The sequence below is a fragment of the Rhagoletis zephyria genome, unplaced genomic scaffold (genome assembly GCF_001687245.7).
Source record: "Rhagoletis zephyria isolate East Lansing unplaced genomic scaffold, Rhagoletis_zephyria_1.1 Rzeph_scaffold_03825, whole genome shotgun sequence".
NCBI lineage: Eukaryota > Metazoa > Arthropoda > Insecta > Diptera > Tephritidae > Rhagoletis > Rhagoletis zephyria.
The window spans coordinates 1-15,995 of record NW_016160908.1 but is presented as its reverse complement, the minus strand read 5'-3'; the positions used below and the strand labels follow the sequence as shown (position 1 = coordinate 15,995).

Here is a 15,995-nt window from a genome sequence, read left to right as displayed (position 1 = left end):
TGAGCTCTTTCCGCACGCTGGGAACCCCGCAGATTTTCTTTGTAAATAATAGGCACCGCACCACGTTTTAAACGACGAAGTTTTGCAAAACCTAAAGCANCAAAAATTTTAGTGAACGGACGTGTTGTGCGATACTATTTTCAGCACAAATTGGCTTTTACAAGATATGCATTTGCATATGTAAGCGCTACTTTTTTGTATGTCCCCGTATATTAAAATGTTTTNTTTTCTTTGTAAATAATAGGCACCGCACCACGTTTTAAACGACGAAGTTTTGCAAAACCTAAAGCATTTACGAAAACGATATTAAATGCAATTAATATGAAAATACACAATATGTTACCCATTTCGAACTGTGTATTATTTTCAATATCTTCACTAGTAAAGTTCTTCATGCACACATATGTAGGTAGCTCGATTTGGTGTTTAATGCATAATCGCCGGCGANTACTGGCATGTATACACAGCAGCAAGCTCATGCCACCAACAGCGATGTTGTATGCTTAAGATTTCTACTGGGATGCACAGCGGTGACAACACATACAAACATACACAGACATGGTATGNTCTTCCACTTTTTCGCCAGGTTCGCGTCCGTAGGAAACGAAAAAAACTTATATCGCATGCTTTCCTTTTGTTTTCACTATTACACTTTGCCACTGCACACTTCATTTTGCTTTGTAATGTCTCAATAATTGTTTAAAACCACGCAGAAATATTAACGCACAAATATTAAAATTGTTATTTGGATTTTTCGATGCTCACAATCAACAATTACACCAAGATGACGACACGCACACAGCTGATTCTGTCAAAATACAAAGAGCGGATTAGCGGCACCGCGATTGGCGCAATCTCTATTTCTCTCAATCGTGGTATGACATAAAGGCTCTGTTATGCATACTTGGCATTGCATGCACTGCTATACCATTTTTACGTAGAAATCAAAAACCAACAGACTTCTACGTATGTAGTGCTGTGCGTTCGATAACCGATTACACGCGAGGCTCATTTAACAGATTTCTTATGTGACAGCTCTCAAGCCATGCCAAGTATGCATAACGGAGCCTTAATGCACTAATCGCGCGCTGTGATGTTTATTCAAACTCAACATTTGAAAACACTTTTACATGTATAGCTGTAGATGAATGTGCAAAGACGCTTGATACAATTAGTTGCGGCCAAGAAGGTCCGGGCTCAATTCCCATCAGACGGAACATAAAATTAATTTTTTTTCTTCTTAATTACGAAAAAGCATCTGTGCACTTCACAACCACATATTTTATAACGTATATACTCAAATTTAAGACGAGTTGGGTTGGTGCTCTTTCATATGCGTATTTTTTTTTTCAATTTAGCACGTTTTTTTAATTCTAAGGGCCAGTTGCTCAAAGCCTGGTTGACATCATCGGTTCACATTGTTATCGACGTTTTCGACTTTATGCATATAACACGGTGTCGGTAACGATGTTTAACCGGGGATTAGTGTCAACCAGGCTTTGAGCAACCGGCCCTAAAATTTGTTTCCCTCAGAGTTGGATGTGAGTTTATGACATTCGATATGATACTAGGGTTCTGGTATTCGATTCCAAAAAATATCGTTTTAAAACTATCTAGTAGAAAATATCGGTATCGAATGCCAAAGTATCGAAATGGTATCGTATCGTATCGAAATTCATAGAAAAAATGTAATCTTACCCTTCGACATCGGCCATTGTTTACTTCGAAATGTCATCAAAGTATCAATTAGCTTAGCGATGGGCAGTTTGCTTTCTGTATACTAGGGTTGCCAGATTTTTTATGCGCGAAATCAGTACATTCGACTTTTTCATGCTAAAAAAATCAGTACTTTTCAGTACATTTTTATTCAAAGCAAAATTATGAATGTAAGTAACAGAAAATAATTTAAAACGCCCGAGCTCTTGTTTTTAACAATATTTTGGTATATAAATAAAAAAATGGTTCATAAGAAATAAAAGTGTTATTCATTTCAACATGAGTGTTCACATCATTATACATAGGAGCCAAGGCATTAAACAGGTAGTATCAGTAGAGCAAAAACAACATTTGCGTGTATTTTGTTGTTGCTTCTGGTATCGAAAGTGTCAACAACTGTTCTGAGTTTTTTCTTCTAAATCAAAGGGTGCCATGTGAAATACAAAAATAATAAAAAATTTAAATTGGAAAAAATAAAAATTGTTGCAACTTTCTTTCCTAGTAAATTTGTTTGCTTCTCGAAGCATTGATCCATCCTTTACAAGGGCCAGTAATCAGCGGTTGTGCTGCTGAGTTGGGCGAACGTTCCAAAAGCTGCTATTCAATCGCTTGTTTTGTATGGAAAAAGGTTTCACATGCAAATGGATTTTAACAATTCAGAATTTTTGTGAGAAAAATTTAAAAATATTTGACATTTTCGAGACCAAATAATTTGAAAATAAATCAAATCAGCTGCTCTACTGATACTACCTGTTCAATGTACCTTGATAGGAGCCAATAAATTATTTTATATTTGTGACTTTTTGAATAGTAATAACACTGTACGGCAAAATCAACTGTTTTTCTGGGTATCGGACCAAACCAATTTCTTTTAAGAGATTTAGTCATTGGTAAGTAATTTCTCCGTTCGAAGTTCGAAATTGGACCTTTGGTAAAAAATTATTTTAAATTACTGTATGTGAACTACTAAATAAAAGTAAAAACATAGTCGTGGTACGCCCTTTTCTCTTATTTAAACGATATATAACTTTTTCTATGTTACAGTGCTATAAGGGGTCAAAGGTCGGGTCTACGAAAAATTAAAAATCTTATATTTCAAACAAGTTTGAACTGATTAACAAAAATTAATATCGTCACAAACGTGATTAAGCCCGCTTTCTTCTGATATGCAATTTGTATACTTCGTATGTATAAATCTGAGAAAAAACATTTAAAAGGAAAAAATATCTTTTTTTATAAAAAAAAAATATTTTAAATAAAAACGCCATACGGCTTCACTAGTAGTTCATAAAATATAAAAATGTTATTCATTTTAACATGAGTGTACACATCATCGTGCACAGGAGCCAATAAATTATTTTATATTTATGACATTTTTGAATAGCAATAATGAGATCATTCCCATTTTCAGTGCTTAATTAGTCAAAGAATTCTATACATTTCATTTTAAAATTAGTTTTAATTTGAAGTTTACTTTCAAAAATTTTAATTAGAAGCCGGTTTCTCTCTTTGCGCCAGGAAACAAACTTCATTCTTAAGATCCTCTCATACTGTAAAAAAGTACCACTTTTTAAGGAGTTCATCTATATTTCCTCATGGCTTAAATAATTTTCCAACTACGCAAAAACTGTGAAAGACTAAGTCCCCTTTCAGACACGTCAAGTTTTGAAAGCAATTTTTTTCGCATTCTCTTTTGTGTTTTCTATTTGCTTCCACACGCGTCAACTTTAGTTGAATTAAAGTCCTTGGTTCTTTAAATGGGAAGCAACGAAAAGTTCATAAGAGACAAGAAAACTTGAAACGAATTGACGGTACGGAGGTATCTGTACTCTTCCCCTCTCTTCTCACCTCCTTCGCCTACGAACGAGCAGACTTGAAAGCAAGACTTGACGTGTCTGAAAGGGGACTAAGAATTCACTAAAAAGAGTATCACTAAAGAGAGTATAACTCTATGTCTTCTATGCAAAACTCTTTTACAGAGTCAGTAAATTGAGAAAAGGAGTTGTAAGTTATAGGCAAAAGCCATTCGAATATTGAAATTTATTGTAATTAAACTGAAAGTTATTTTCGAGATAATTAAAAACACTCGAGAAAAATGTAAGCCTTCTTTTTAAATAATTTAAGCTCCATCATATTATCGCAACTGGTACGTAACGACCCGGCGATATGCCCATAAAACGGTTGATCTTTTTGTTGCATTAATTTCTTGGGCATATCAAACATTATCTAAAACATGTCAACTATAATTAAATTATTTTCTTCTTATTTCTTACAGTACAGTTTAAGGAAGTTCCAATGTTATGTAAAAACCTTAAGAAAATACTAAAGTATTTTGTTTGAATAGAAAATTCAGTACAAATCAGTACAAATTTTGAAAAATGAGGACATTAGCGTACTGATTGAAGAAATGAATAAAATCAGTACAAGAGGTGAAAAATCAGTACTGTACTGATAAAATCAGTACGTCTGGCAACCGTAGATGGAGGATTTTTCTGACTAGATTCAGTGACCATCTTTTTAAGTGGACTAATAACTCGCCTACCTTTATTTTCTCGGCTATCCTCAGAGTGTGGAGGATTGTCGAGACATGTGAAAGACTTAACCATTTTTTTCGTAATGCATAACTTTCTCAACAAGAACCGACAGATCCTTCCCGATCTCGGAAAACCCGTTTCTGGACTGCGTAAAGAATTTAAATAAATCAACTTCGATTGATCTACATTTTTGACAAAACCAACGAAGACCCTTTCCCTCATTAATAGCGTCTAACACCGTACCGCTCAAACCAGCACATTTTATATGGGCAATCCCATCGCAGAGCCAGCATGACACATAGGAGTCGTTTTTAACGTGGCAATTGGTGTAAATACACGGCATGTGTAAAATTATATTTATTTAAAGGTTTTAGAAGCAAAAAAGCAAAACAGTTTTGAAAGCGATGTATCAATCAGAGAACCAATCAGCTGGTAAATATCGGTTTGAAAGCTATGTAGCGAACAGTTTTAAATACACTTTATGCTTGAGACCTAATAAACACAACGCAAACAGCTGTGACAAAGATGAAACAGCAGAAATGACAAAAGGACAAAAAGAGCAAAATCAATGTGCACAAACAAAAACAATTGTACAACAACAATATATTACATGAAACAAAACACTCGGCACATGCAGTTAAGAATATCAAATTAATAAAATTTACAGGAAATTTTGATATTTTATTTATCTTTAAATTGTGCACCAGACGTTTAGTCACACTTTTTTTAATATTTTACTTTATTAAGCGTAAACAGATTTATAAAACACAAAATTTAAACAGAGCACAAAAAAGCACAGCTTCACAGCTTTGACGTTTGCGTATATATATTTGTTTCGTATAAGTCTGCAAAGGTAAATGTTCATTTATTTATACATACACCGGCGTTCAAATAATTAGCACCGAAATTCAAAATGATATTGTGTACAACTTGTTTATTTATTTATTTTTATTAATTGCTTAAAACCCAGAAAATGTTTCGAAATTTTCAGCAAAATTTCACTTTTTTGTCACTTGTCAGAATTATTCGAAAATTTTCTGGTAGACATTTTAAAACACTTTCAATATTAATACAAAAATGTGCAGGTTTGAAGCTGCTACAAATTCCAGTTGATTTTTGAAAGTTCTTTTGCTGACGGTGTTACGCATTTCGTTTCATACAAAGTACGTTCCAAATTTTTTATGTGCAAGAAGATACGAAAAAAATTATTGAAAAAACAATAATTAATAAATTAACTAATTAATAATAAATTAATAATCGACATTTAATATTTTTTTTTTTGTAAATTCTATATGTAAAACTTTGAACCAAACATTTTTCTAAAAATTCTGATAAAAAAGTGAAATTTTTCTGAAAATTATTCAATTTTCTATGAGTTTTAAGCAAAGTTTGAAATTTACAATTAACTCGTTCATATTATAGAATGAACACTATTTTTATAAAAGATGAACGAAAAAGTGATTTTATGACAAATATTTTAATTATTTAAAAAATCCCTACGGAAAGTTTTTCTAGTGAGTGTATTTATTTCGACTGTTATAATTTCAAAATAGTACCTCTCATTGCAGTATTCTTCCCCAACGCAATAACTTTTAACTCCTCTACTTCTCCTTTTAGGTCCATTATAATGCCTGACAATTTTTCTTTTATTATTTCATAGATCAATATTTAATTTGTCATACGCTCGTGGCCACGCACACGTTACCACCACTTTTTTTAAAGTTGGTAGAATTTTGTAAATTAATAAAAAAATATTATTTTTTTAAATACAGTTCAAACCGCAACAAAAACATAAAAGTTTCAAAGTTGTGTCCAAAATTTGGAACAATTCAAATTCAAATTGACACGTATCTTGGTGTGGCGTGCTCGTATTTTCTTTATTTTGCTAGCTCGAATTTTTGCCATTGTTAGAAATTCATGAAACTGTTAAATAAAAAAAAAATAATAATGATAGTAATTGTCTACGGAAGAAATAGTTAGTTAAATTAAATATACTTCAGCTCCAAAATGTATTCCAAATTGTTTGAAGTAACATAGCACATGTAGATGCATATATGTATAGTAACCATAAAACACAACCTTTTAACTCGTGAATTTCCTTTTATCTCAGCCATCTTTATTATTTTTTATATACAAGTACTTTTATTTAAATTTTTTTTTGTATACCTCTGTGTACTAGCGGCAACAAAACGATACTGTCTTTGTAGGGTAAAGATACTAGCTTGTAAGAGATTTCATTTAGATTGAACAATATTTCCGGGCCAAGTCGCATAGAGCTTACAACACCAATCCCGAGACTCAAGGAAGAAACAGGTGTTGTAAAAAAAATTTCTGGATTTAAAAAAGCTCTTGCAGTAAAATACTGATTTTCCAAAAATCTGTAATTTTTAACAAGGTGTGAGATGAAGTTGAGCAATAATAATCAGGAAAACTTGTTGAAAAATAAGCAGACCATTCACTTGTATATGATTTTAGTACTATTTCAGAGTTTTTCTTAAATCCTTATATTTTTGGTACCTCTTAAAATGGCAATAAATTAAACTTGTTGAAAACTTGTTGAGGAATATGCTGATGTTTCTTATTGCTTTCCATCACAATTTGCAAATTGCTTTCAAAACTGTTTGCCGAAAATGTATCCAGACAACCAAAAGTTCTCGCACAATCGGTTAAATGCAGTAGATTATGTACGTTTGAGGTAACGCTTGTTTCTCCGTAATAATCTGCAAACGTCTCAACAAAATATTTCAACACATTATTTGCTGTTTTAATATTCGCAGAAAAATTTTTGGGATACAAAAGAAGTCTATATGCGAAATTTGGGTGTACAAAATGATAGTACATGTCACCATTTAAAGCATCTTTGAAAACAATTAATCCCGTGGATAAAATAAACTGCCTGAATTCTATAGCCTTCCACCGCGGCAATGCTTGAAAGCCTCTTGGTTTCCGCACAAAATCTTTTGAAATATAAGGTGCTAAAGAAGTCAACAGGGACGATAGCTGAATATTTCCTTGAGAACCAATTTTAATGGAGCTTTTGCCATTCAATATAATGTTAATCATTTTTTTAACGACGCCAAGATTAATAATATGCATGGCATCTAAAGGGAATTGCGTTACCATTTTTAAATTTACTTCCTCAAGGCAATGGATCCTCTCTTTATAGAATGGTATATGGAAACCTTTATCAGACCTATTGGCAAAATCAATGTCAGTTCTTAGATCGCCAATTAATGAACGGAAAACTATAACATTACTAATTTTTTGGCCTTTTTGTGTGCATTTAGAGCACCCGTTGAGTGCAGTGTGGCCTTTTATACCACAAACATAGGAACGTGCAGGTGTGTCACAAATAAAGGCTCGTATAAGAACCTTTATTGAATGGTCCTTACATGAAAACCCATTTGTTGACAAGTGTTTAACTTCTTCAACAAAATCATGCAAATAGACATCGACGACATATGGTTTTTTCTCCCCAATGTAACTTCCAATTAGGAAGACAGGTTTTCTTTTTAAATTAGATACACGGCCTAAGATTGGCCATAGACCTAGTAGCGAGCTTTTGAATAAGGGTAATCCGTCTATTCCTAATCAAGTTGCACTTCCTCTCATCCTTCCTCAATAATTTCCTCTATTACTTTTTCTAATTGTTTCGCTATTCTAATACGGACGTATTGCCCGAAATTTTGCTTTTCCGCCACTGCCTACGTATGGACTTCCTGTGATTCAGAGGAGTACTATTCATAACTTAAGCCATCAAGTATCGGGAGATAATCGAAGAAACTGGGACGAATATTTCGAAGTTTCTACCCGAGCAACGAGCAGTATTTGAAACAATTATGATTAGTGTTGTAAATAACGCAAGTAAAATCTTCTTTCTCGATGCACGAGGTGGCACGGGTAAAACATTTGTTATAAGAACATTGTTGGCTCGAATTTGGAAAAACAAGCAAATTGCACTTCTGGCATTGCGGCAACTCTTCTGCCAAGAGGAAGGACAGCCCATGCTACATGCAAGCTTCCCTAAACTTAGCAGCACAAGCAACACCTACATGCAATATAAGAAAAGGAACGGGTTTATCAGAAGTGCTTAAGCGATGCCAGACATGGTTGCCACTCGCCAACATTTTTTTCTACCAAAATCACTTAAGAAAAGTTACCAAAAGTTACCAAATCTTCACTACCAAAATCTTCACTTCTTCAGTGAGAAGAAAATATACTGAATAACACTGCTATATTTCATAACAAATATGTATATACTTACAGCCCGGTTCTGTGCACTTAATAAATTCAATATTTTTATAATTTGTCAATTTTTGATTATTTATCAAGAACTCCCAATTCTAGCACAGAAGTTTAAATCTATTTTCTTGATAAATTATCAAGATTGAAAATGCTATTGACAATTATAATTTTTTTTAATAGAAAAANTTGGTTGTTTATTCGCAGCAAATTCCTAATAAAACAATATATTTTATATTTAAATAGGTTTGTTTTGTGAAATTCAACAATAAAAACCCACAGACAGTTTCCTTATTAGTTTAAATTACATCCAGCAACATGCGATCAGCTGTTTTTTGTACTGGCAAATTCTTACAAGTAAAAATTTATCCAGTAAAATCCAGTAAAAACTTGCAACTTCAACTGTCATTTTTCGCTCTCTCAATTTCCCCTACTTTGCAAGTTTTTGCGTACGAAAACGCCAAAACATGAAAATTCGTAAAAACTTTTGCTGTATTTTACTGGAAATGAGTAAACAAACGCAACTATTGCCAGATGGCCAGTATTAAAATGTGGAGGGTAGAATTCAAAATTGGTGCTGCCACTTTAATTCAAATATTTCCAGTATTCGAATATGAGATGACTAATTTAATCGAAGTAATTTTGTAATTATGCACATTCAAAACATAATTCATTTATTTCTAGTTATGCAGATAAATGTTTAGTTGCAAATGTTACCAAAATGAAATAAACGTTACCAAGTTACCAAACTGTTTAAAAGTTACCAATTTTGGTAGAAAGTTACCAATTGTGGCAACCATGATGCCAGATTGACGTCTGGGATGAATGCACTATGGCTCATAAAGCGGCTTTAGAAGCCTTAGACCGAACACAACAGGGTATTTGCAGCAACAAGAAAATATTGGGCGGTAAAACATTGGTTTTGGCAGGCGACTTTAGACAAACATTGCCTATAACTCCTAGAGGTACAAGGGCGGATGAAATAAAGGCCTGTTTAAAATCATCACATCTGTGGCAAAGCGTGACAAAATTCAAGCTGTGTACAAATATGAGAGCCCATGTATATGGGGATCAATTGTCGAATAAATTCGAATCTAATTTATTGAAACTTGGAAACGGTGATTTACAAACCGACACTGAAGGCGAAGTTCATCTTGCTTCAATAGCCACCATTGTTGAAACTGTAGAGGAGCTTAAAACGAAAGTCTTTGGTAATCTTACGGAAAATTATGCGAGCCATCAATGACTGTGTGAGAGAGCCATTCTAGCTCCTAAAAATGTTACGGTGAACAACATCAACTTTCAGCTTCTGCAACAGCTCCCTGGTACTGCGCGCATGGACAAATCTATAGATACCGTGCCATGCCAGGAGGAAAGTGTACATTACCCAGTGGAGTTTTCGAACTCACTCGAGCCCTCAGGAGTGCCNCCCATAACCTAAATTTGAAAATTGGTATGCCTGTTATTCTTCTGCGTAACCTTGATCCACCCAAACTTTGTAATGGAACAAGACTGGTAGTAAGGAAAATGATGACAAATATAATTGAAGCAACAACTGGAAGACGTTTTTATGCCAAGAATCCCATTAGTTCCCACAGAACTCCCATTTTAATTTAAAAGGCTTCATTTTCCTTTGATGTGTTTGAGGTGTTTACTTAAACAGATAAATTTCCCTTTCGCATATACGTATATTTTTATCCACTGCTTTATATAAACGAGCAAAAACGAATCTTCGTTGCCCCTTATCGAGAAACTTCGGTCCAGTTTAGTTATTTGTACAATGAGTTTCGGTTGTTGTGTCCAAACGCATAACCTGAATCCAAAAACTTTTACATACTCGCGTAATCAAAGGATTAAACCTTATTTAAAATAAATGTTTCAAATTATTAATAAGTTCGGTTTTCACTACGCACGTTTTTGCAAATTTCGATGTGGGTCCTGCGCAAAAATACTGTGATATGCACAAGAAATATTGTATACCTTTGACATGCGGAAGTCCCTCTTTTCCGGCAACAAAGAAAGGAGAATTTTACTTAGTGAGAGTTATAATCCCTAAGCGCGGCCGAAGGCAGAAGCAAGCGCAACAGGTGGTGGACCTAACAAAATGCATGTTTTCAATGGCTTGGAAGAAGCTGTTATTGTATTAACTGGATTGGGAACCAGTTCTGCAGGCATAGGAGGAGTTCTGGCTTGTGGTTCAACAATTAAACCAGAAGCTGTTGTAGATGCGCCCATGGTTACTAATCCCGGCAGCTCCGCATACCTTTGTGAGTCCATATTAAGGGTATCAAATTTCCTCTCAAATGAGATAAAAATTTTCAAAATCCATGCTTTCGTTTTCAACAAATTTTGATAAAAAAAAAATTTTAATTTGAAAAAATATACCGTTATATTCAGCTCAATCGAGAATCGGAGCTGTTCTGCATTTGTTCCAAAATTTTAATTCATAGTCGCGCCNACGGTACGGTTTAGTTATTTGCCCAATGATTTCGGGTTATTGTGTCCGAAATGACTACACGCAGTTGTAGTCAAAGGTCGNGTAAGTACCAATATTGCAGTAGCAGCCACTGTGGCAGTGATAGGAATAGTGGAACGGTACGGTTTAGTTATTTGCCCAATGATTTCGGGTTATTGTGTCCGAATTGACTACACGCAGTTGTAGTCAAAGGTCGACACTTTATTTTAAAACCCAATTTTGTAATTTTCGTTCACTCATGTATTAAAAATTTCGGTCTGAGATATGCACTTTTTTACAAATTGGACAAAAATACTGTTTACCAAGTTTACATTTCCGGTATCGAAATGCTAATTTTAGAGCATTTTCAATTGGTTCCCCAGGGGCCTGTGGAAGATTCCGAGTGGGTGGGATATCATGAGCCACGCCCTCTCCCCTCCACCCACTAATCCAAAAATAATGGGCAAATAACTGAGAGTGTAAAATTAATTGGTACACTTTTGCATTATTTATTTTATTTAATGTTACAAAAAGGTCTGGCGGGACTTGAAAAGCCGGACAAGTGTGAAGGCTCGTGACGGGAAAAGACAGCAGGCGTTGACCGGTAACAGGCCCCTTGACCAAGCGCCTATGACGGAGCTTGAAAGGCGTGTGATTGGTCTAATTGGCAGCAGCTACGTTGAGGGTAATGATATTCCTGAGAATATACCGACTGAGGAGGTAATCTTCAATTAAATTAATTAGTTCAAGGGCATTGCAAAAATTGTTTTCAATAATAGGAATTTCAATTGGCTCGGGAGTATGGGGACGAAGGCGTGTTTAAATTGTTAATTGATGAAGACAATGAAGCACGCTGCGAAACCCCAAAAACATCAACACCAAAAACCCCACGCAGGTCTTTCAAAAAGAAGCGGGTGGAAGGGGACACCGACTTGCGGATGAAAGTGTTGGAGATAGCTGAAAAGCAGGCAGATGGTCTAAAGGTATATTCAAACGTGGAATAAACGAATATATATATGTAAATGAATAAATAATTTGTTTTGTTTTCCAACAGATGCTAGCCGAATGCAGTTCGGCGAATACAAGGCTAGCGAACTCAATGACGGAGGCCACGAATGCACTGTCGGGCGCTATTTTGACCTTGGGCGAAGGTTTGAAAGCCACCGCCGAAGCTTTCAATAATCTAGCCAACTCCATAAATAAAATATAAATACATATGTACATAAAGTGGTGGGAAAAATAATTGAAACCAAAAACGTTGAGAAGTGTTGGATATTTTTCTTTTGTTTATTTAATGTTTAATAATTTTTTATAAAAGGGTAAACTCACTAAATAACAACTAGCATACATGTAAATCAAAACTTCAAACTTTGTACAGAATTCAAAAAAAATCCAAGTTTTAAAAACTTTGTAATAAGAGTTTTCTGAAAAATTCTGAGTACAGAGTTTTGAAGCTCATTCAATTTTAGCGTAACAATGTGCAAGTTTCAAGTGGCTAACATTTTTCAGAAAAATCTTATTACAAAGTTAAAAAGCTGTATACTAAGTTTTTAAAACTTGAATTTTTTTGAATTCTGTACAAAGTTTGAAGTTTTGGTTTACATATATGCTAGTTGTTATTTAGANAAAAAGCTGTATACTAAGTTTTTAAAACTTGAATTTTTTTGAATTCTGTACAAAGTTTGAAGTTTTGATTTACATATATGCTAGTTGTTATTTAGAGAGTTTAACTTTTTATAAAAAATTATTAAAGATTAAATAAACAAAAGAAAAATATCCAAAACTTCTCAACGTTTTTGGTTTCTATTATTTTTTCCAATACTGAACATATCTACATCTAGTCTTAGAGAAGTTATCAAATTTTATTTAAATGAATGNTTGAAGCTCATTCAATTTTAGCGTAACAATGTGCAAGTTTCAAGTGGCTAACATTTTTCAGAAAAATCTTATTACAAAGTTAAAAAGCTGTATACTAAGTTTTTAAAACTTGAATTTTTTTGAATTCTGTACAAAGTTTGAAGTTTTGATTTACATATATGCTAGTTGTTATTTAGAGAGTTTAACTTTTTATAAAAAATTATTAAAGATTAAATAAACAAAAGAAAAATATCCAAAACTTCTCAACGTTTTTGGTTTCTATTATTTTTTCCAATACTGAACATATCTACATCTAGTCTTAGAGAAGTAAGTNAACCTTTTATAAAGCTACTTTATTTTTTATGAATAAGGCCATAAGTCTTTATTTAACTTAACTTAACATTATACATATGTGCCTGAATTTAATTTTTTGTTATTGTGTTATTGAAGTTTTATAATACCTTAAATAGTAAGATTTTTATATTTAAGATACTACAAATGTACCTACAGTAATGTGACCACGTCAACCGATTTCGATAATTCTTTTTACATCGGAAAGGTAGTGCCTCAGAGGTGGTCCCATACTAATTTGGTTTAGATCCGACCGTTGGATCATGAAATATATATATACACAAATATACNCAACCGATTTCGATAATTCTTTTTACATCGGAAAGGTAGTGCCTCAGAGGCGGTCCCATACTAATTTGGTTTAGATCCGACCGTTGGATCATGAAATATATATATACACAAATATAAAATTTTTTTTTTATATGAGAATTGAAGTCGGTTTTGTTTTTTGCTTAAAAATTACCCGTTTTTCTTTTGTTTGTTTAATATTTATAATATTTTTTTTGATAAAAATGCAGCTCATTATCTAACAAAAACCATAAGTGTAAATTTCAAACTTAGTAGAAAAATTTGAAAAATTCAACAAAATTTTACAACTAGACACTTTTTATTCAGAATATGTAGAAAAATTCGAAGTATGCAGTTTTATAGCCCATTAAATTGGAGCTTGATAAAGTGGAAGTTTCAAGCAGCTAAAAATTCGCGTTTATTTTTGATATTTTTTTTTGAACACACTTTGTATCAAAGAACATAATAACACCATCGGCAAAAAAATATCAAAAATAAACGCGAATTTTTAGCTGCTTGAAACTTCCACTTTATCAAGCTCCAATTTAATTCGCGAGTTTCGCACAAAGTTTAAATCTTTGATTTATATGGTTTACATTATTAACTTAACTGCATATACATATTTAAAAAAACAAAATATTAAAATTCAAAGAATCCTGTAAACTTGATAATAGAAACATCTGAGTATTGTTCGTAGGTAATTTTCCACATATTTTAACGTATGTTCAGGAAAAGAAGTTAGCAATTAGTCGTTCTTGAACACGTTTTGTCGCGGAAGATGGTGCATTTGTATTGACAGGAATTATTGTCAGCTGAGGTGTTTGCTCACCCGAACGCATGTTGTGCAACACTGCGCACGCGTTAACAACTTTACCAGCGAATTTGGGATCATAAAGGAGCACTCTTTGCTGCGATAAACAGCGCCATGTTCCTTTAAGAACGCCAAAAAGTCTCTCAATTGGATTGCGAGCCTTACAGAGCGCCTCATTATACCGAAATTTAGGTGTCGCCTCTGGTTGGTTTGGTAATGGCGTCATAAGCCACGGCTCCAATGGGTATCCAGAATCACCTGCAGTTTTTTTTTTTTTGTAAAATTGCATTATTAGATGAATTAAACTTAACTTGCCTATCAAAAACATGTGATTGCCATTTTCATAAGATCGCTGCATTACTCTTCTTATGGCAGACGAGCTTCAAATATATGAGTCGTGCCGTGCCCCCGGAAACCTGGCATTCACGTTCAAAATTTTCAAATTGGGATCACAAATCTATAGCAAATATAGCAATAACAAGTATAACCACATATTTATTTTTTTAATTCATAAAAACTTCGCTTACCATTTGAACGTTTATTGAGTGGTAGCCATGATGGTTCACGTAAGCCTCCTCATGACTTTTGGGACCTAAAATCGATACATGGGTGCAATCGATTGCCCCTATAGTGCGTCCAACAAATGAAGAAGGTGCTAACGCAAATATTTCTTTTGTAGCTTGGCGTTCAATCTGGGTCATTGGAAACTTTACTTTGGTGAAAAATAAATTACTGTTGATCGCATCTGTCACCCGGTGTACGCAACGGCTTACTTACGACTGGCTCATTGAAATGCCCCACTGCTCTCCTACAGGGCGTTGGTAACAACCAGTAGCATAAAAGCGTAAAGCAGACAGAACCTACCAAAATGAAAAGTCGTTTTCTTAAGTATATTACGTTGTAAACATCCTAAACATTGACTTACCTGTTTTTCATTAGATAAAGCAGTTATTCTGGATCCTTTTAAATTATTATCCAGCTGTGCAACTACGTCGTTGGCCACGTCGGGACTTAACCGCATCCCAGAGTGCACGTCGATCTGCTGGGTGTGTATTTAGCTCCGGTCCGTCCCGGAAAACATCATACAGCAAATACTCAAGGGCCATGTAGCCGTACACTCTATTTCAACAAATCTCAATTAGCCACACAATTAGCCCTTTTGCTACCTATTTGGGGTTGACTTTGGTCTTATTTTTTGTTAAATACACTTCAATTTGTATTTGCTTGTTTCTTAACAACATAAAATTAGATGACGACAACTTCGAATCTTTAACAACAGCTTATTTTGCGATAGCGAATATTTTCATGAAAAGGATTACCGAATAGCAAGAACGTTAAAAATATTGTTAAGCTGAGATAAAGATGCGAATATCGTTAAAACAGGTTAGTGAATCGCACTACAGTTCTCCGAAAAAAATTGCCCATTCCCCGATTGCCACTTAAACCGAAATTCCCTGAAAATCGGGGAATTTTCCGCGAGTTAACAAGTTGAAAGATGCAGCTGTGCTAATCACTTCGTAAATGTCTTGGAAACCACAATTTGTGTGTATTTTAGNATATTACCTATAGTTGTACATAAATATGTATGTATGAATGCATTTAGTTCACCCAATGTGCCGCTACTACTTACATACATATGTATAAATTGCCAATAAAAAAAAACTACTTGAGAAAAAAGCATTACTTTAGTAGCACGAGTGCAACATCGCACACGTGATAGAAGTAAAACTTCTTAAAAAGA

General features: G+C 34.0%; 1 pseudogene; it reads right to left on the bottom strand.

Moving 5' to 3' along the window:
* Nucleotides 1-14,331: 14,331 nt before the first annotated feature.
* LOC108369749 (putative nuclease HARBI1) lies at nt 14,332-14,966 on the bottom strand (annotated as a pseudogene).
* Nucleotides 14,967-15,995: the final 1,029 nt, after the last annotated feature.